The following is a 19746-nucleotide window of genomic DNA, read 5'->3' as shown; positions in this document are numbered from 1 at the left end:
TACCCTGGGAACATGCGTAAAATACATTTCCGTGCTTGGCTATTTCTTTTCCAGCCACATGGAGGGTGTTACCAGTATTTAAGATAATAGCAGTGGCCACTGGCCACTTTATCTCTAGTTACCTTTTGGCAGTTACGTAGGACACTTAGTTTTGGAAGTCACATCTTGCTGAAATACCTAGGTCCTTGTGTCTGGGGATTTTGTAGTCTGCAGCTGAGGAATTTGCTTTAGGATGGCTCGTCTTTGTCCGGAATGGGTAAATTTAAAGAGCCAGGTAGTGAATCTTGTAGGCTTTGCAGGGCAAGAGGCAAAATCAAGCCTGTTATGTAGGTACTTATATGACCAGCTAAGGTGAAACCATTTTATGGCAGATGGGAAAACCATTCTTCCCTTGCAGGCTATATACAAGGAACGTGCAACCGAGAGGCTGACAGGATTCGGGCTGCCGGCAGGCGTGTGCTAACCCTGATCTGCGAGGTCCTTTTGGTTTGATGCTCTCTGCTGTCATCATTCGAAGAAGGCGATGGAACCCCACTCCAGTGCTTTTGCCTGGAGAGTCCCAGGGACGGGGAAGCCTGGCGGGCTGCCGTCTGTGGGGTCGCACAGAGTTGGACACGACTGAAGTGACTTAGCAGCAGCAGCAGCTGTCATTATTACTGGGGAACTCAGAAGCAGGTCACTTGTCAGTCACCAGAACTATTCACGTTTCAAGCCAGAGAAAGGACTTAAATATCACCCTCTAACAGCCTTATTTTTAAAATTGAGATTACTTAAGCTGAACCTTCTGTTTTCTAGCCTATCACACCATTCAGGTCTTTATCTGTAAAAATACAATGAGAAAGAGATCGTGGAAGGTTTGAAGAACCTGGTACTTTGAATATGGAGGCCTTAAATGGTTTTCCTTTACCATTAAATGGGGCACTATAGTAAAAACATTCCACTGTTCCTATACTAATTCACTGATTGACAAACTTTCATCCATTCAACAAACATTCATTGAATGGCTCCTGTGTCAGGCACTGTTCTAGGCACAAGAGATATCTAATGAAAAATTAAGACATCATTGGCTTCTAAAGTGTATAGTTTAATACAAACAGTAAAATATATAATCTGTTAGATGATAGGCATCACAGAAAGAAGGCAGGGAGGGGATGTCAGACTGGGAGAGGGGCTGGTAGTGTTGCAGAGGCTGGAGAGGGGAGAGGGCTCAGCTCTGAGGAGTCGAGTGGGAGGGCCGTGCCATGTGGGCACATGCGCTCTGGAGAACGGGAAGCTCGTGCAGAGGGCCGGGGCCGACACATCGCTGCGAGGCCCGCGTGGCTGGAGCAGACTTGGGAGGGACCAGCGAGATTGAGGTCAGGACGAAGCAGAGCCTTGTGGGTGATGGGGTTTGAAGGGAGGACCAGTGGGATTTGCTCAGGGGTAATGTGTGGGGTGTGAGAGAAGAAGAGGTGTTTTGGTCTGGGCATTTTGTCTTATAAATGGAAGAGTGCGGAGGAGCGGATGGGGACCCGGGGGTTAGGGGAGGGGGTCAGGAGTTGCGTTTGGCACAGGTTGAGTTTGGGATGCCAAATAGAGACCTAAAAGAGGTGGTCACTAGGCAGGATGAGTGTTGGAGTCTGGATTTCAGGGAAGAAATCTGGGCCTTTTAGGGTCTTTGACTTTTGAGACTGGATGAGAGAGATTACTGATGAAGTGAGTTAGAGAGGAAACCAGAAACTGAGCCCTGGGGCACCCCAGAATCAGGAGTTTGGGGTGAGGCAGGAGGCGACTCGGAGACTGTGTTGTCCTGGGAAACGGGTGCAGACAGTGTCAGGGGCAGAGGACGAGAGCTGACAGACGATGCTGATTGGGGCTAGTCACGTAAGGACCGAGACTTGAGCACTGGCCTTAGGGCCGTGGCATTCACTGGAGACCTGGACCAGTTTCAGGGCGGTGCTGGAGGTGAAAGGGGATGTGAGAGAGAAAGGCCAGAGAGGAAGTAGACACAGTGGGCACGAGAAGCTCCCTGAGGGCTTTTGCTGCAACACAGAGCAAAGACACGTTGATAGTTGTTGAGGGTAGCAGGGCCAAGGGAGAGCTTTTTTTTTTTCATTATTTTATTTTTGGTTGCACTGGGTCTTCGTTGCTGTGAAAAGGCTCTAGTTAGAGGGTGGGAGCTACTCTATAGCTGCGATGTGTGGAGCTTCTCACTGTGGAGGCTTCTCTTGTTGAGGAGCATGGGCTCAATAGTTGTGGTGCCTAGGCTTAGCTCTGCATCATATGGGATCTTCCTAGACCAGGGATTGACCCTGTGTCCCCTGAATTGGCAGGCAGGTTCTTATCTACTGGACCACCAGGGAAGTCCCAAGGGAGAACTTTTTTAAAGGGAGAAATAAAGGCGTGATGAATGTAGATGTGAATAATTCAGTTCAGTTCAGTCGCTCAGTCGTGTCCAACTCTTTGCAACCCTGTGGACTGCAGCACGCCAGGCTTCCCTGTCCATCACCAACTCCCGGTGCTTGCTCAGACTCACGTCCATTGAGTCTGTGATGCCATCCAACCATCTCATCCTCTGTCATCCCCTTCTCCTGCCCTCAATCTTTCCCAGCATCAGGGTCTTTTCCAATGAGTCAGCTCTTCGCATCAGGTGGCCAAAGTATTGGAGTTTCAGCTTCAGCATCAGTCCTTCCAATGAATATTTAGGACTGATTTCCTTTAGGATTGACTGGTTTGATCTCCTTGCAGTCCAAGGGACTCTCAAGAGTCTTCTCCAACACCGCAATTTAAAAGCATCAACTCTTCGGTGCTCAGCTTTCTTTATAGTCTAACTCTCACATCCATACATGACTACTGGAAAAACCATAGCTTTGACTAGATGGACCTTTGTTGGCAAAATGATGTCCCTGCTTTTAATATGCTGTCTAGGTTAGTCATAGCTTTTCTTCCAAGGAGCAAGCATCTTTTCATTTCATGGCTGCAGTCACCATCTGCAGTGACTTTGGAGCCCAAGAATATAAAGTCTCTCAGTGTTTGCACATCTGTTTGCCATGAAGTGATGAGACCAGATGCCATGATCTTAGTTTTTTGAACGTTGAGTTTTAAGCCAGCTTTTTCACTCTGCTCTTTCACGTTCATCAAGGGGCTCTTTAGTTCCTCTTCACTTCCTACCGTAAGAGTGGTATCATCTGTGTATCTGAGATTATTGATATTTCTCCCAGCAATCTTGATTCCAACTTGTGCTTCATCCAGCCCGGCATTTTCCATGATGTACTCTTCATATAAGTTAAATAAGCAGGGTGACAATTTACAGCCTTGACGTACTCCTTTCCCAATTTGGAACCAGTCTGTTGTTCCATGTCCGGTTCTAACTGTTGCTTCTTGACCTGCATACAGATTTCTCAGGAGGCAGGTCAGGTGGTCTGGTATTCCCATCTCTTTAAGAATTTTCCACAGTTTGTTGTGATCCACACAAAGGCTTTGGCATAGTCAATAACACAGAAGTAGATGTTTTTCTATTGTTTTCCTGTGTATTCTATTGCTTTTTCTATGATCCACCAGATGTTGGCAATTTGATCTCTGGTTCCTCTGCCTTTTCTAAATCCAGCTTTAACATCTGGAAGTTCATGGTTCACATACTGTTGAAGCCTGGCTCGGAGAATTTTGAGCATTACTTAGCTAGTGTGTGAGATGAGTGCAACTGTGCAATAGTTTGAACATTCTTTGGCATTGCCCTTCTTTGGGATTGGAATGAAAACTGACCTTTTCCAGTCCTGTGACCACTGCTGAGTTTTCCAAATTTGCTGGCATGTTGAGTGCAGCACTTTCACAGCATCATCTTTCAGGATTTGAAATAGCTCATCTGGAATTCCGTCACCTCCACTAGCTTTGTTCATAGTGATGCTCCCTAAGGTCCACTTGACTTCTCATTTCAGGATATCTGGCTCTAGGTGAGTGATCACACTATCGTGATTACCTGGGTCATGAAGATCTTTTTTGTACCGTTCTTCTGTATATTGTTGCCACCTCTTCTTAATATCTTCTGCTTCTGTTAGGCCCATACCATTTCTGTCCTTTATTGTGCCCATCTTTGCATGAAATGTTCCTTTGGTATCTCTAATTTTCTTGAAGAGATCTCTAGTCTTTCCCATTCTATTGTTTTCCTCTATTTTTTTGCATTGATCTCTGAGGAAGGCTTTCTTATCTCTCCTTGTTATTCTTTGGAACTCTGCATTCAAATGGGTATATCTTTCCTTTTCTCCTTTGCCTTTAGCTTCTCTTTTCTTCTCAGCTATTTGTAAGGCCTCCTCAGACAACCATTTTGCCTTTTTTTGCATTTCTTTTTCTTGGGGATGATCTTGATCATTGCCTTCTGTACAGTGTCACCAACCTCCATCCATAGTTCTTCAGGTACTCTATCAGATCTAATCCCTTGAATCTATTTGTCACTCACTTCAGTTCAGTTCAGTTCAGTCGCTCGGTCGTGTCCGACTCTTTGCGACCCCATGAATTGCAGCACGCCAGGCCTCCCTGTCCATCACCAACTCCCGGAGTTCACCCAGACTCACGTCCATCGAGTCAGTGATGCCATCCAGCCATCTCATCCTCTGGCGTCCCCTTCTCCTCTTGCCCCCAATCCCTCCCAGCATCAGAGTCTTTTCCAGTGAGTCAACTCTTTGCATGACATGGCCAAAGTACTGGAGTTTCAGCTTTAGCATCATTCCTTCCAAAGAAATCCCAGGGCTGATCTTCAGAATGGACTGGTTGGATCTCCTTGCAGTCCAAGAGACTCTCAAGAGTCTTCTCCAACACTTGTAAGGGGTTTGATTTAGGTCATACCTGAATAGTCTAGTGGTTTTCCCTACTTTCTTCAATTTAAGCCTGAATTTGGCTATAAGAAGGTCATGATCTGAGCCACAGTCAGCTCCTGGTCTTGTTTTTGCTGACTCTATAGAGCTTCGCCATCTTTGGCTGCAAAGAATATAATCAGTCTGATTTCGGTGTTGACCATCTGGTGATGTCCATGTGTAGAGTCTTCTCTTATGTTGTTGCAAGAGGGTGTTTGCTATGACCAGTGTGTTCTCTTGGCAAAACTCTGTTAGCCTTTGCCCTGCTTCATTTGTACTCCAAGGCCAAATTTTCTTGTTAATCCAAGTATCTCTTGATTTCCTCCTTTTGCATTCCAGTCCCCTATGATGAAAAGGACATTTTTGGGGGGTGTTAGCTGTAGAAGGTCTTGTAGATCTTATAGAGCCGTTCAATTTCAGCTTCTTCAGCATTACTGGTCGGGGCATAGACTTGGATTACTGTGATATTGAATAGTTTGCCTTGGAAACGAACGGAGCTCATTCTGTCATTTTTGAGGTGGAACCCAAGTCCAAGTTGCATTTTGGACTCTTTTGTTGACCATGATGGCTACTCCATTTCTTCTAAGGGATTCCTGCCCACAGTAGTAGATATAATGGTCATCTGAATTCAATTAACCCATTCCAGTCCATTTTAGTTCATTGATTTCTAAAATGTCGATGTTCACTCTTGCCATCTCCTGTTTGACCACTTCTAATTTACCTTGATTCATGGACCTGATATTCTTGGTTCCTACGCAATATTGCTGTTTACAGCATCAGACTTTACTTCCGTCACCAGTCACATCCACAACTGGGTGTTGTTTTTGCTTTGGCTCTGTCTCTTCATTCTTTCTGGAGTTATTTCTCCACTTTTCTCCACTAGCATATTGGGCACCTACTGACGTGGGGAGTTCATCCTCAGTGTCTTATCATTTTGCCTTTTCATCCTGTTCATGGAGTTCTCAAGGCAAGAATACTGAAGTGGTTTTGCCATTCCCTTCTCCAGTGGACCACATTTTGTCAGACCTCTCCACCATGACCCATCTGTCTCAGGTGGCCCTACATGGCATGGCTCATTGTTTCACTGAGTTAGACAAGGCTGTGGTTCATGTGATAAGCTTGATTAGTTTTCTGTGATTGTGGTTTTCATTCTGTCTGTCCTCTGTTGGAGAAGGATAAGAGGTTTACGGAAGCTTCCTGATGGGAGAGACTCACTGTGGGGGAGACTGGGTCTTGTCCTGATGGGCAGGGCCATGCTCAGTAAATCTTTAGTCCAATTTTCTGTTGATGCGCAGGGCTGTGTTCCCTCCCTGTTGTTTGACCTGAGGCCAAACTATGGTGGAGGTGATGAAGATAATGGCACCTCCTTCAGAAGGTCCCGTGCATGCACTGCTGCACTCAGTGCCCCCGACCCTGCAGCAGGCCACCGCCGACCACGCCTCCCCCGGACACTCCCGGGCAAGTCTGGGGCAGTCTCTTGTGGGGTCACGGCTCCTTTCTCCTGGGTCCTGGTGTGCACAAGGTTCTGTTTGTACCCTTCAAGAGCCTGTTTCCCAGTCCTGTGTAAGTTCTGTAATCAAATCCCACTGGCCTCCAAAGTTAAATTCTATGGGGGTTCTCGGTCCCTTTGCCAGATCCCCAGGTTGGGAAATCTGTTGTGGGTCCTAGAAATTTCTTAACAGTGTGAGAATTTCTTCAATATAATTGTTCTGCAGTTTGTGGGTCATCTGCTCAGAGGCTCCATGGTGGGGTTAATGGCGACCTCCTCCAAGAGGACTTAAGCCACAGCCTGTTTAACCCAGGTAGGGGCACCCAGAGCCCATGCCCCAGTGGCAGGCCAGTGCTGATCCCGACCTCCACAGGAGACTCAAACACAGGTCTGGCCCAGTCTCTGGGGTCTTTGGGTTCTGGTGTGCACAAGGTTTTGTTTGAGCCCTCCAAGCGTCTCTGGCAGGTATGGGGTTTGATTCTAAACATGATTTCACCCCTCCTACTGTCTTGCTGGGGCTTCTCCTTTGCCCTCGGACATGGGGTATCTTTTTTTGGTGGGATCCAACATTCTGCTGTCGATGGTTGTTCAGCAGCAAGTTGTAATTTTGGAGTTCTCGCAGGAGAAGATGAGTGCACCTCCTTCTACTCCACTGTCTTTGAGGATAATCCAGTAGAGAAGGAAAAATTGAGGACTGGGGAATTCCTGGCAGAGCGAGACGCTATAGCAGCTGTGTGTTTTGAGTACCACTCTAGCACTCAGTCAGTGCTAACAAGTGGCCCCAGTGTTTAGTGACCCAGCGATGCCTTAATTTAGTTCATGCTTCTGAAAGGGGTGATTTAGGCTGGAGTCCTGGGCTCAGCTGGGGTCCCTCTTGTGTCTGTGGTCAGCTGCCTGGAGGCTCACCTCTGCCCCAGCCGGGGCCCGAAGTCACTCACCTGGCAGCTGTAGGCTTCCTGGAGAGCGAGGTGCACACGGCCTCCTGAGGCCCCCAGGGTCAGAACCGGCACGGTGTTGCCTCCGCTTCATCTTGTTGGTAAAAGCATGTTTCAGGACAGCCCAGATTCAAGATAAGAGAGAGACCCACCTCTGGATGGAAGGCCCTTGAAGTCGAAGGGGATTACTGTGGCCATCTTTGCAAACAGGTCTGGGAGCCAAGTGTATTGCATTTGAGCCTCCCAAGAGTTTTGTGTGATGGGTATAGTATTTTATCTTCATTTCACAGGTGGGGGAACAGGGTCAGTGAGTGTCTGGTGACTTGCTCAGGATCACACAGCTGGTCGGGGGCAGAGTTGGGGCCCAAACCTTGCTTTCTGTGGTCTTCCCTCTGCCCCCCTGTCCTGAGACTGTGGGTGCACAAGCAGACTGGAGTGCTGCTTCCTCTCTTTGTTGGGCAAGGGAATAACATTTTTGAAGATGATTATCTCATAATTAAGATGGACTGAGGGAGGCAGTTATATTGTTGTGGTTTGCATGTTTACTGTGGGGATTGGCCAGCTGTGTTTATTAGAATCCCATTGAGGTCACAGTGGTGTATGTAATTAGGACCTTGATTGACACAAAACATACGTGTCCGCTGTCAGCCGGACCCTCACTGCGCTTTGACAGACTGTGCGCGCCGTTTCTCAGCTGGCTGTCCTGCTCCTTGTAGCGCTTGTCCACATAGTTGCCCCGGTCCTCAGGACCCGCTTCACAGCCCCGGTGCCTCCAGGCTTTCTGGCCTCCCGTGTGTACCGTTATCCCTGCCTCTGCCCTCTGTCCCTGACACAGACACCCTGCTTCTGGTCCAAGGTCAACTGCCTCTGCCAAAGTCTGCCTCCCTCCAGAACCTGTTGTGGTTAACATTTGTCTCCTCACCCAGCTGGACTTCGCACTTTCCAGAAGGTAGAAAAATTAGCCTTAGCATCAGGGAACTTCGGCTCTGCCGCTGGTTGGGTAGCCTCCAACAAGTCATTTCCCCTGAGGTTCCTGAACCTGAGACCTGAGTGGACAAGCAAAGGCATCTCAGAGACCTCTCAGACAGAGTGAGGTCTGCTTGCGTTCACGGAGGAAGCCCTTGGCCTAGGGCTCAAATGCAATCAGCTCCTGGCGCAGTGGCTGCCAGGGCATCCTGGGTCCTGTGTATGACAGCCCTCTGTCTGCTGCAAGAGGAGCAGCCTTCTCTCAGCCCTGCCATCACTCCAGTGCCTGGACTCTGTGGGCCCCGGGGCTCCAGCAGCTGCCCTTCACTTAGCTCACTGGGGAGACAGCTGGAGTCAGTCTGGGTGCTGGTTCTACAGTCTCAGAAGATACTTGGTTGGAAAGCAAAGACCACGGGGAAGATACTTTTTTAAAGCTCTCATTGGATAAAGGGAGCACCTTAATGAGTAATTAGGTTAAACTGAGCACTGCAGGTCTCAGTAACCTTGCTTACAGGGAGCCCAGGAGCTTCGCTCTCCCGTGAAGTCCCTGGGCTGGGGTTCCTCCAGCGGAGTGAGAGGGAGAGCCTCCCTGGAGGGGGGCCTGGGGCAGTGGGGGGCCCGCCTGTCAGCCCGGAGGCCCCAGTGCAGAGCTGCTCTGTACTCTCACGTGCTTTGCTGTAGGAGGAAATCATCCTGCTACTAATCATGAAACCTTGGGGAAATTATGTAATTGCTGTCAGCCTCAATTTGCTCATCTGTAAAAATGAAGACAGCTAATAACCCCTACCTCATAGAGTACAAGGAGGTGTGAACAAAGGATGGAGTTAGCTACGATAATGACTGTGTAAAATTCCCCTTTGTCTTACGTTATAAATCATTGAGTGAAGATTTTTCATACTTTATGGTCACTCTGTGCTTCCAAGATGTGTGCTTGTAATATTTCTTACTCATTCATTCACTGAGTTGGTATTTCTCTACTTCCTACATAGGGGCACAGCATGCTATTTCTCTCTGCTCGGGTTATGATGACCTGTTCATTTCCCAGTGGCATCACCATATTCAGAGCTGTAGTTTGCTGAGTTCGTATTTCAGTGAAGTTGCTTACCTGGGGGCTAGTTTCTGAAGTCAGGTCATAAGGGAAACATTGCCTGTAGTCAAAATTACCCTTGAAATCCCCTCAATCATCTATAATAAGCAGTCTACATTAGGGGAGTCATCAAATGTTTTCTATAAAAAGCCGTATAATCAATAATATGGGCTTTGCAGGCTGTGTATGGTCTCTGTCACATATTGTTCTTTTTTTTTTTTTTTACAGTCCTTTATAGTGTTTGTTTTTTTTTTTTTAAACACAAACCTCTGGGAGATAGTGAAGGATAGGGAAGCCTGGCGTACTGCAGCCCATGGGTCACAAAGAGTTGGACATGACTTAGTGACTGAACAACAGCAATAATGTAAAAAAGCATCTCAGCTCTGGGCCCTTTGAAAACAGGCCTTGGTCTGCACGAGTCACCTGTGGTTAGCAGCCTCCAAGGCAGCCCCAGGGACCCTGTCTCTTGGCGCTCACAAGCCCAGGTGCAGTCCATCTCGTCTTGCATCAGGGCTGGTCACGTGACCAGTAGACTATGGCACAAGCGCTAGATGGCTGTCACCTCTGAAGGTCAGTGTGTTCTCTCTCTCGGATCTGCTGCTCTGGGAGAGACAAGCTGCCCTGTCGTGAGGAGAGGCTCCTGGGTGAGGAGCTGAGGCCCCTCCTGCTCGCAACCTGGGGGTGAGCTCAGAGACGGCCCTGGTCAAACCCCAGGTGACGCAGCTCTGGCCGCACCTGAGACCGTGAACCAGAACCACCCGGCTCACTCAGATCGTTCTGTCTTTTGATGATTATAAAATCCTCAGCAGTGAAAGGGGGAACAATGAGAGGTTTAAAGAAAAGAAAGGCTGCTTGCCTGCAGAGTTTAATCCATTCCTTTTAATATTTAGTGTTTTTACCAATTATCCATGTCAACAAAATCTGTTTATGGCTAGGATGCCTAAGTTACCTGAGAGTATGATGAAGCTCTTCCCAGTGGACCAGACCCTGAAGGGACCACTTAATCCACAACAGCTCTCGCTGAGGTGAGTACGGGGAGCCAGACGTCTCCTCAGATCCTGCTCTAATCAAGGCCTTCTCCTTGGCCTTCTAGAGGCCTCTTCTTGGCGTCCTCCAGCATTTGTGCTGGCGCTCTGCTATCACACAGCGCTGCACTTGTGGTCTGCAGGGACCTTGTACTCCCCACCAGATAGCTCCAGCTGGCTCTGCTCTGTTTCAGCTTTGCCCAGAGGATCTTCTGCCCTTGACGGCTCTTCCACAAGCAGCTGACCGTTGACCTGTGTCTTGTGACCTGCCTTGGAAGGATGAGCTGGGCCAGTTGGTTCTGGCTCAGGAATTTGAACCAGGACTCAGCGACAGTCTAATCACTGGTGGGCATTTGAGCTAAAGAGTCCTAAAGAATTGGAGGTAGGCAGCCATGATGTGCTCCTGCTTTATGAGTCGTGGCTCAGAGGAAGCATGCATACACTAGTGAATTGCAGAGCATGTGAGAAGTGCTGTGGGAGGCAGAGGAAGGGGACCAGGAGTCCCAGCTCCGAAGGGTCAGGTTGCAGAGGTAAAGTGGGCGGGCAGGGTGGCCTTGTTGGGACGGTGAGGTTTGCATCAGGACTTGGAGAAAGGGGGTTGGCTCAGCGTGTACCTGGGGGACAGACATTCCAGGAGGCAGAATAGTAGGTAGGTGTGTTCACGGAGGTGTGAGAGGCTGGGATGACTGGCCAGAGAGGGAAGATCCTCTTGGGCTTTGAGGACCATTGTGAGGACTTTGACTATCATCCCGAGGGCAACGGCAGGTGTTGCAGAGTTCTGAGCTGAGCAGTGAAACCATCTGGCTTCAGTTTTCCTAGGCTTTCCCAATGGCTCATCAGGTAAAGAATCCACCCGCAACGCAGGACACACAGACGTGGGTTCAATCACTGGGTTGAGAAGATCCCCTGGAGGAGGAAATGGCAACCCATTCTAGTGTTCTTGCCTGAAAAATCCCATGGACAGAGGAGCCTGGCAGGCTCCAGCCCATGGGGTCACAGAAGAGTGGGACATTACTGAGCGCACACACACAGGATCACTGCATTGTGCGTGTAGGGGAATAGAGAAGCCCTGCTAGAAGCTGGAGCAGGGTCTGGAGAGCTGCCACACGACGATGGAGGGCAGGTGGGTCTGAGGGATTTCAAAGATTGGGACTAACAGGGTTTCCTGACTGTTTGGATAAGAGTTGTAAGAGAAGATGGGGAGTCAAGAGGGACTTCACAGTTTCTGGCCTGAACCCCTAACTTTGAGAATGGAGCTGCTGTGGGGGGGGGTGTGGTCAGGAGTTTAAGCAGAAGTGCCTTTTAGATCTCCAAATGGAGGTACTGAGAGAGTTAAGTATGCAAGTCTCAAAAGGAGAGAGGGCTGGATTAGAGGTATGAACTTGGAGTTTTGACATAAAGATGGCATCTAGAGCCGCCGAGCGAGCTCCCTAAGGGAGTGAATCTCGATGGGACATGGAACCAGGGCAGAGGCAGAGGTGAAGGACGCTGGTCCTCAGGGCCGCCTTCTTGGTTCTCACCCTTCCTGACAATTGGGTGAGCTTGGCTTGGATTCCCAGGAGACCCCTTACTCGTATTTACCTTGCGTGCTAAGTTGCTTCAGTCGCTTCCGACTCTGTGCGACCCTATAGACTGCAGCTTGCCAGGCTCCTGTTCATGGGGATTCTCCAGGCAAGAATACTGGAGTGGGTTGCTGCACCCTTCTCCAGGGGCTCTTCCTGACCCAGGGATGGAACCCTTGTCTCTTACATCTCAGCTGCATTGGCAGGTGGGTTCTTTACCACTAGCACCACCTGGGAAGCTTTTACTTCCCTTAAACCTTTCTTTTTATTTGAACGTGTTTCATGTGCTTTGTGTCCCTTGCTACCAAGAGAGTCAGGGCTGAAGGCGGTGTCAGCCCCCTTTACAGGAAGGAAACAGACCCAGAAGTTAAACTTACTCCAGGTTTTACCCAGTAGCCTAACTGGGATTGGTGTCTACATCCCTCTGGCTCCAATGTGTGCAAAGTGTGTGGGATCCCCTTGTCATTCCTGGGCTACTGCTGATGGCTACTGTGCTGTGGGCGTTGATTGGTGTGATTTGAATGATTTAAATTGTCTGTTGCAAATCAGGAGGTAGGGTGAATCCCACCCCCCCACCCCGGGCTGAGACTGAAATTGGCTTGAGTTTTAAATCTCAGGAGTCCCAATGCAGTGAAAGCAATTGAAGCATTGAGTGGATAGTTTGTTGATTAATTTCTCTTTTCACTTTCTATCAGGTGTTTGAGCACCTGCTATGTGAGATGCTGTGAGGCACAAATGTTTCCCAGCCTGAATTCTGATTTGACAGAATTCAAATGGCAGGCTGACAAATGCTATGAAGGAGCAGAGCTGAGGTCTGGAGGGTTAAGTCAGAGTTAGCCAGCTGCAACAAGCAGGGCCTGTGGGTGGGGGTGGGTGGGGACATGACCCTGTAGATGAGGAAGCACCACGAAAAGGCCCCGAGGCCACGGTCCAGGGGTGGCGAGGGGCCACTCACATGTACCTCTCCAGCCAAAGCCTTGGGTTGAAGAGCATTGACAGGCGAAAAGACATCGTCGTGTCAAGTGGTGTGTGTGTGTCTGTCTGTGAAAGAGATAGCGAGAGATTGGATTTGTGCTTGAAGATGACCCTGACTTTGGTGCAAGAATGTACTGGAATGGGCAGGAATGGACTCGGAGGCTGAGTCAGTTGTCCCCGCAGGCGGTGGCTGCTGGACGAGGGCGGTGGCAGCAGGACAGAGCCCCTGGCTACTCGGAAAGGGAGATACGCAGGCCTTGACGGTGGCAGGCGTGGGGATGGCAGGGTGGAAGCAGCCGGAAGACGGCCAGGTTCTGGGCTCGTGCCCACGAGTGGCCGCCGCTCGCTGAGATGAGCACGGGGGCAAACCCGCTGTTGCTTACTCGGTTTACATACAAACAGTGAACTGTGGTTCTTTCAGGGCTTTCTCTATTTGTATTACCACAGGAGTCAAAACCACTGACTGCAGGTGTTTGCAAACTCAGACTGATTGACTCAGTTCTCCCCAAAGGTCTTGACTTAATGGGATTTGGGAGCTTTTAAAGGGACTGACTTGGAGAGACAGTGTTCCAAGTCCATCTTGAAGGGCCTGCCTTTTGCCTGGCATGGCGTTGCCAGCACTGTCTCCTCAAGGTAGCTCTGTCCCGGGATGTAACCGCACACGTCCTGACCTTCAGAGGGGAGAAGAGACCTGGCTGTGGGTCATTCTTCTTTTCATGGGCAGTTGGGCTCCTAGTGAGAGTGTTTTCCATTCGGAGGTCCCAGGAAGCCTCCCTCCATGAGGGCCTCGCGTGATTCTTGGGGAACTGCTGTGTCGAGTGTGCTCATGTGGGTAGCCGACGCTGGTACAGGCAGCTGAAAGGGTATTGCGGGCCAGTGGCTAAGACTCTGCACTCCCAGTGCAGGGGGCCCCGCTTCAGTACCTGGTCAGGGAACTAGAATCGAACCGGGGTCCCCTGCATTGCAGGCAGATTCTTTACCAGCTGAGCTACTAGGGAAACCCCTAGATCCCACATGTCACAACTAAAACCTGGCATCGCCAGATAAATATTAAAAGAAAGCACCAACCTGGGGGTTGGGCAGGCTCTAAGTTCTAAATAGGAAGGTGGTTGTACAAATGGCTAAAATGCGTCTTTTTTTTTTTTTTTTTTTTTTACTTTTTGTTTTATACTTGAGTGTAGCCAATTAAAGTCCCTCTATGTGTCGTCTTTCCTGCCAGTTAAAAAAAAGCCAGAACTTCCCTGGCAGTCCATGGTTAAGACACCATGCTTCCACTACAGGAGGTGCGGGTTCCACCTCTGGTTGGGGAATTCAGACGCTGTATGCCACACAACACAGGCAAAAAAATTGTAAAAAGAAAGAAAAGAAAGAAACATCTAAGTATCACTTTACTCACAATGTTTCAAAACATGAATTCTAAAGGGAACATAGTTGAGAACAGTCTTTTGGTGGTTGGGGGTGGGGAAGAGGTGAATAGAATTCCCTCTGCAAGACATTCAGTTGGCCACTCAAAAATAATTGGTTATTAATTGATCGTTCTCAAATTTTCCAGTATTTTTAAGAAGCCAGAGGCTAGCAGTTTGTTTTAACATAACTGATACGATTGGCGATTTTATTATCTTGGTACAATTTTGAACCTCAGCAGTCGAAATGTTTTCATTTTATGTCTTCCTTTTCACCCCCATTCATACCCCATTCATAATTAGACTAAATAATTCTAGTACAACTGTGTCATTACGTTCAAGGGCCGTGAATGAGAAGTATCTGGGGCCGAGGAGGCATATCGTGGGCTCTGACGTTTTACTTCATTCAGCGAATGTTACTGAGAACTTCGAGTGTGTCCAGCACTGAGCAGAGCCCTGGGAGCAAAGGCCCCTCTTGCTGCCTAGAGGAGGAGAGGGGAGGTCAACTTACCCTGCAGTGCAGAGGAGCTCTAACTCAGTCACCTGTTCTGGAGGTCTAGGGAGGTCAGAAAACAACTGCTCTACCAGCGGGAGCCGAGCTATTGTGTGTCGATAGTCCGGGTGGTGGCTTGCCTTTGATTTCAGGGCCCACGTGATGGTTCTGTGTGCTGGTGCTGTTATGCAGGGGGGTTGCATCTTCTACAGACAGAGGAGTTGCATTTGAACAAAAGAACAGAAAACAGCAATCGTGCATAACCAAGGTACCCTGGAGAATCCCTGTAGGAGGCCAGCAAAGCGAGCTGAACTTTCAGCGTGGATACAGACTGCTGTCTCTTTAGACCAGAGGTGTGCAAACCAGCACTCTGGGGTCCGGTCCTCGTGGCTCCCTGTTTGTGTGAACAGTTTCGTGGGCACGGCCATGTCTGTTCTTTTTCACGTCATCTGTGCGGCTTTCCCGTGAAGATGGCAGAGTCTAGTAGTGTAACAGACCTTATGCCCCACAAAGTGGGAAATACTTAACTCTTTTGCCCTTTAAAGAAAGTTTGCTGACCCCTGCTTTAGAGCAAATGGAGAGGTTCATTTTGTGTTTGGGTACCATGTGGTAAAAAGAACATTGTCATCCTTAAATACCAGAATCCCGCTGGTGAGGTGAGGCATTCACACCACAGAAGGCGTGAAGGAGCTTTGGAGACCGTCGTTTGACCTCTCGTGTCTTACTTGTACCTGGGGTCTTACGCTCTTGACAGAGATGGAGAGTGGTTTGCTTAAAGTATTTATCCTCTCTTTTTCCCTTCCTCCCTCCCCTTTTCTGTTTTTCCAGTGCACGTAATTGAATTCATCTGAGCTTAATGGAGCCCCTCATTTGCTCTTTGTGCTTCAGCGGTGGTGGGCCGATTAGAGAACAGGTCGACTTGATGTGCAGACAATGCATTGCTACTACCTGAAAAGCTGAAATGATGTCATCTTTTTCAAAGCTCTTTATCTGTTTGTTCATTTTTGGTGTGCTGGGTCTCCGTTGCTGTGTGGGCTTCTGTCTAGCTGCAGAGAGCAGGAGCTCCCCTCTCGTGGTGTGCCGGCATCTCATTGCCATGGCATCTCCTGGTGCAGAGCGCGGGCTCTAGGGCTCACGGGCCTCAGCAGTCACGGCACACAAGCTCAGCGGCCGCGTCTCCCAGGATCGAACCTGTGTCTCCTGCCTTGGCAGGTGGATTCTTTACCACTGAGCCCCCAGGGAAGCCCTAAAATGATGTCATCTTGATTTCAGTGGAGAACAGTGGTAAGCACGCGTCATCGTCTTGACCTGGTTAAGTGTCTTGAACCCAGAACCCCACCCTGCCTTTCCATACCGTGTTCACATTGTAGCTGGTGACGCTTTAAGAAACCATTGCCCAGGTGTTAAACCAGTGTTGTTAACATAAATGTTTTGAATTATAAATTTAATTTGATTTTATAATTGTATAGGGGCTATAAGCATGTGGCAGACAGACCCTCAGGTGGCCCTCATGATTGTCTCCTGGTGTTCACACGTTTTGTCTAATCCTTTAAGTGTGAATGGCCCTGCGACTCACTTCTAACCCTAACCCTAACCCACTTCTAACTGAGAGAACGTAGCAGAGGTGGTGGGGTGTCCCTCTGTTACAGGAGACTGTCTTTCTAAGACAGACTAGAGACATCTTCCCTTGCGAGCTTTGGAGAAGTCAGAGGTCGTGTGTGTCAAGGAGCCGAGGGTGGCCTCCAGCCTGCACTCAGCCGGAAGCTGCGGCCCTTAGTCCGTGGCTGCCCGGAAACGACTTCTGCCCGCTGCCTGAGGGAGACCAGACACAGACCCTTCCCTGGTCAGACCTCCAGATGAGACATCAGCCCTGCCTGCACCTCAACTGCAGCCTTGGCAGAGGGCCCATCTGAGCTGTGCCTGGACCCTGACCAACAGAAACTGCACACTAATATATGTGCATGCTTTTGGTTACTCAGCAACAGAAAACTATTACACTACAAAACATAGGTGTTTACACCACTTTTTATTGGTTCATACTTAGCATTATAAAAATCCAGGCAAATCCTGGGAGTCTGCAGTGGGTTGTTTCCTTCTCAGAAGTTGTCCTTAGTTTGGTCACTTGACAGAATTGGGAATCGTGACTTAGATAACGGTGTTGTATCTGTGTTACATTGTATGAAGCCGGTCCCTGCACTGCAGTGATGTGGAATATATCCCTGTTCTCAGGAGCTACTCACTGAAGTATTTAAGGGACCCACTGATGATGACACTCAGATGGTTCAGAAAGATTTGCATATATGTCAAGTAAATAGATGTGTTTGTGTAGTATTTCCCCCTGCTTGCTTGCTTGCTTTTTTTAAGGTTTGTTTATGGCTGTGCTAAGTCTTCGCCACCCTGCAGGCTTGCTTTAGTTACGGTGAGCACAGCTGCTCTCCACTGTGGAGCGGTGGCTTCTCTTGTTGCAGAGCACGGGCTCGAGGGCCCAGTAGTTGCAGCTCCCGGGCTCCAGAGCACTGGCTCAGTAGTTGCGGTGCAAGGGGGTCAGTTGCCACGTGGCACATTGGATCTTCCTGGCTCAGGGATCAAACTGGTATCCCCTGCATTGGCAGGCAGATTCTTAACCACTGAGTCACCAGGGGAGCCCCTCTCCCCTGTTTTTTAAATATAAAATCAGAGAAGCTCTAGAAGGCCTTCCCTCTTAGGATACAGCATTTTACCGTTTGTTTTTGCTTTTGCATTTCCTGTGTGTAATACCTCCTGAGGCAAAATAGACGCTAAAAATGTCGCTCTGTGTTTGCCATTGTTTTGCCCAAGCCAAAGAGGCCAGAAGTTGTCGGACCTGTAGGGATGTGGTCACTTGTGTAAGAGAGTTTAATTCTCTCATACATAAATACATATTCTTTCCTTTATAAGAGTAACCCTTTGCAGGGGGTGCTACTGCTTGTCTCCCTTTTGTTAGCAGGGATGTTAAACTAACGTCCAGGTTTTCAGATCTACTTAGTGGTGGAGCCAGGCTTGACTGCAGCCTTGTCCCTGCCTGGTTACCGCCAGACTTCAGCCCGAGGGCTCCTCCTGCTGCTCTGCTCCTCAGGTGGTCCCGGAAAGCGGCCCGATCTCTTGGGGCTGATCACCCGACCCAGCAGTAGCTCACCTCCTGAGGGCACATCTGAGCTCAGCCCCTTGAGCTTTGTCTCCAGTTCCCTTCTTGCCTCACCCAGCAAATCCAAAAGTGGTCCTGAAGTCATTTCTCTGGTCTAACAAGGTATTTCTGGCAGGACCCCGATAAGAGACATCCTGCTCAGGATGTTGCTGTGGTCATGGTGGAAGGGATGGACACTTCGCACGGGCTGACCTCATGCATGTCCTCTCTGCAGTCCGCCTCAGCTTCCAGGGCGCCATGACCCATCCATCCTTTGCTGCCTGCATGCCCCCTTCTTGTCCAGGGCTGAGGTTTGGGCCCGACTTCTCCCTTGAGCCTCAGTGGGGTTCCCACTCCCCACACTTGGGCCGCGTTCGTGTCCACTCCTTTCTATCAGTGCCGTTCCCCCATCTGGAGGACCCCCGACGTCTGGACCTGTCTTATGCCTGCTGCCCTCTTTACCCTGCTCCTGCCCTTCCAGACCTGTCCACTTCACCTACCAAAAACGAGGGACAATGATAAAGCCAAACCTCCAGCCCCCCTGTGTCATCTTGGCTGCCTGCCTAAATGTGGGGCGCTTTGAAGAGAGCTTCTCGGAGGAGGAAGTGGGTGGCCGGTTCTCCTCCCGCAGCCTCCGTGGGGGCCGGCCTGCAGGTGCACCATCTGATTGGGTCTCTTTTCACCCAAAGTCCCAGCTCGCCCCGGGAGTGCTGAGAGTCCTGGGGCAGGCCTTAGTCATCAGGACTGGGACCGCGCTGAGGGTAGGCCTCGGACTGCCATCTCATTTCTGCCAAAAATAGGTGAGGAAATTTCCTATTTCCATTAAGTTTTTTAAGGTTATTTCTATATTAAGCTGGAGCTCTTGGAAGCAACACACCAGGCTGTGTTAGTAGCTTACATTCCTCAGAAGTGTCTTCACCAATAGAAAGTTATTGGGTTATTGATTTTTTAATAGATAGCAGATATTAAGTGGTTGTTTGAAGAGCATTGTAGATCTTGTAAATCCAAGATTGAGGACTCAATTCACGGTGTTCCTTTACATCCCCTTTAAAATTCTTTCTAGAATGTTGTACCAGGAAAAGAACCTCTCGTCTGTTGAGTTGGTTCATTTTCTCTGGATGGTCCAAAGTTAACCCAGCTTTTTTGCCTTTTTACTTTTGCTGCTAGGGGATTTAAGAACCAGATGATCTTGGCCCAGTCACAGGAAATACTGTGCTCCAAGCTTTTGAGTGTGTTCTCTTTTAAACTGTCTTATTAGTTACGTGCCTAGTGTTGCCTAAATAAATACCTGCCTGGGAAGAGTTGCTTTGTTCCTACTTCTGAGTAGAAGCAGCTGTGGGTGTTAATTATTAGGTACAGGTTTTAACTAATGGAGAGGAGAGCTTGTTGACCCGTGGCACACCCTGCGTGAGATCTCTGATTTCTGCTTCTGCTCTGGGGTCAAATCCTGTGATGTGATTTTGATTGAGGAGCCCTCCTGGAGCGTGTCTGTGGGCTTGGTGCAGCCAGTGTTGAAGATGAGCTCTGCAGCATCTGGGAGAAGGCGATTGCACCCCACTCCAGTGCTCTTGCCTGGAGAATCCCATGGATGGAGGAGCCTGATAGGCTGCTGTCCATGGGGTTGTTAGGAGTCAGACAGGACTGAGCGACTTCACTTTCACTTTTCACTTTCATGCATTGGAGAAGGAAATGGCAACCCACTCCGATGATCTTGCCTGGAGAATCCCAGGGGCGGGGAGCCTGGTGGGCTGCCGTCTATGGGGTCGCACAGAGTCGGACACGACTGAAGCGACTTAGCAGCAGCAGCAGCATCTGGGCTGTTTGTCTGCCTTCTGACCAGGTT

The 19746-nt window shown here is 49.2% G+C and overlaps 1 protein-coding gene across 26 annotated transcripts in view; it reads left to right on the top strand.

Annotated features, from left to right (window-relative positions):
- RAPGEF1 (Rap guanine nucleotide exchange factor 1) overlaps nt 1-19746 on the top strand; it is a 137264-nt gene that overhangs the window by 32348 nt on the left and 85170 nt on the right. For 2 of the 26 annotated variants that reach the window (XM_059891260.1, XM_059891261.1), the window contains exons 2-3: nt 10239-10328; nt 10523-10710. The exons of 20 other annotated variants lie outside the window; for them this stretch is intronic. The gene's annotated coding sequence lies outside the window, so the exon portion shown is untranslated. Of the gene's footprint in view, nt 1-1536; nt 10329-10522; nt 10711-18615; nt 18704-19746 lie in introns of those variants that run through there. 4 more of the 26 variants (XM_059891262.1, XM_024998678.2, XM_024998685.2 and 1 more) reach the window with 3 other exon arrangements.

This window comes from Bos taurus, chromosome 11 (genome assembly GCF_002263795.3).
Source record: "Bos taurus isolate L1 Dominette 01449 registration number 42190680 breed Hereford chromosome 11, ARS-UCD2.0, whole genome shotgun sequence".
In the NCBI taxonomy this organism is placed as follows: Eukaryota; Metazoa; Chordata; class Mammalia; order Artiodactyla; family Bovidae; genus Bos; species Bos taurus.
This window is presented reverse-complemented; position numbering and strand designations above follow the sequence as displayed.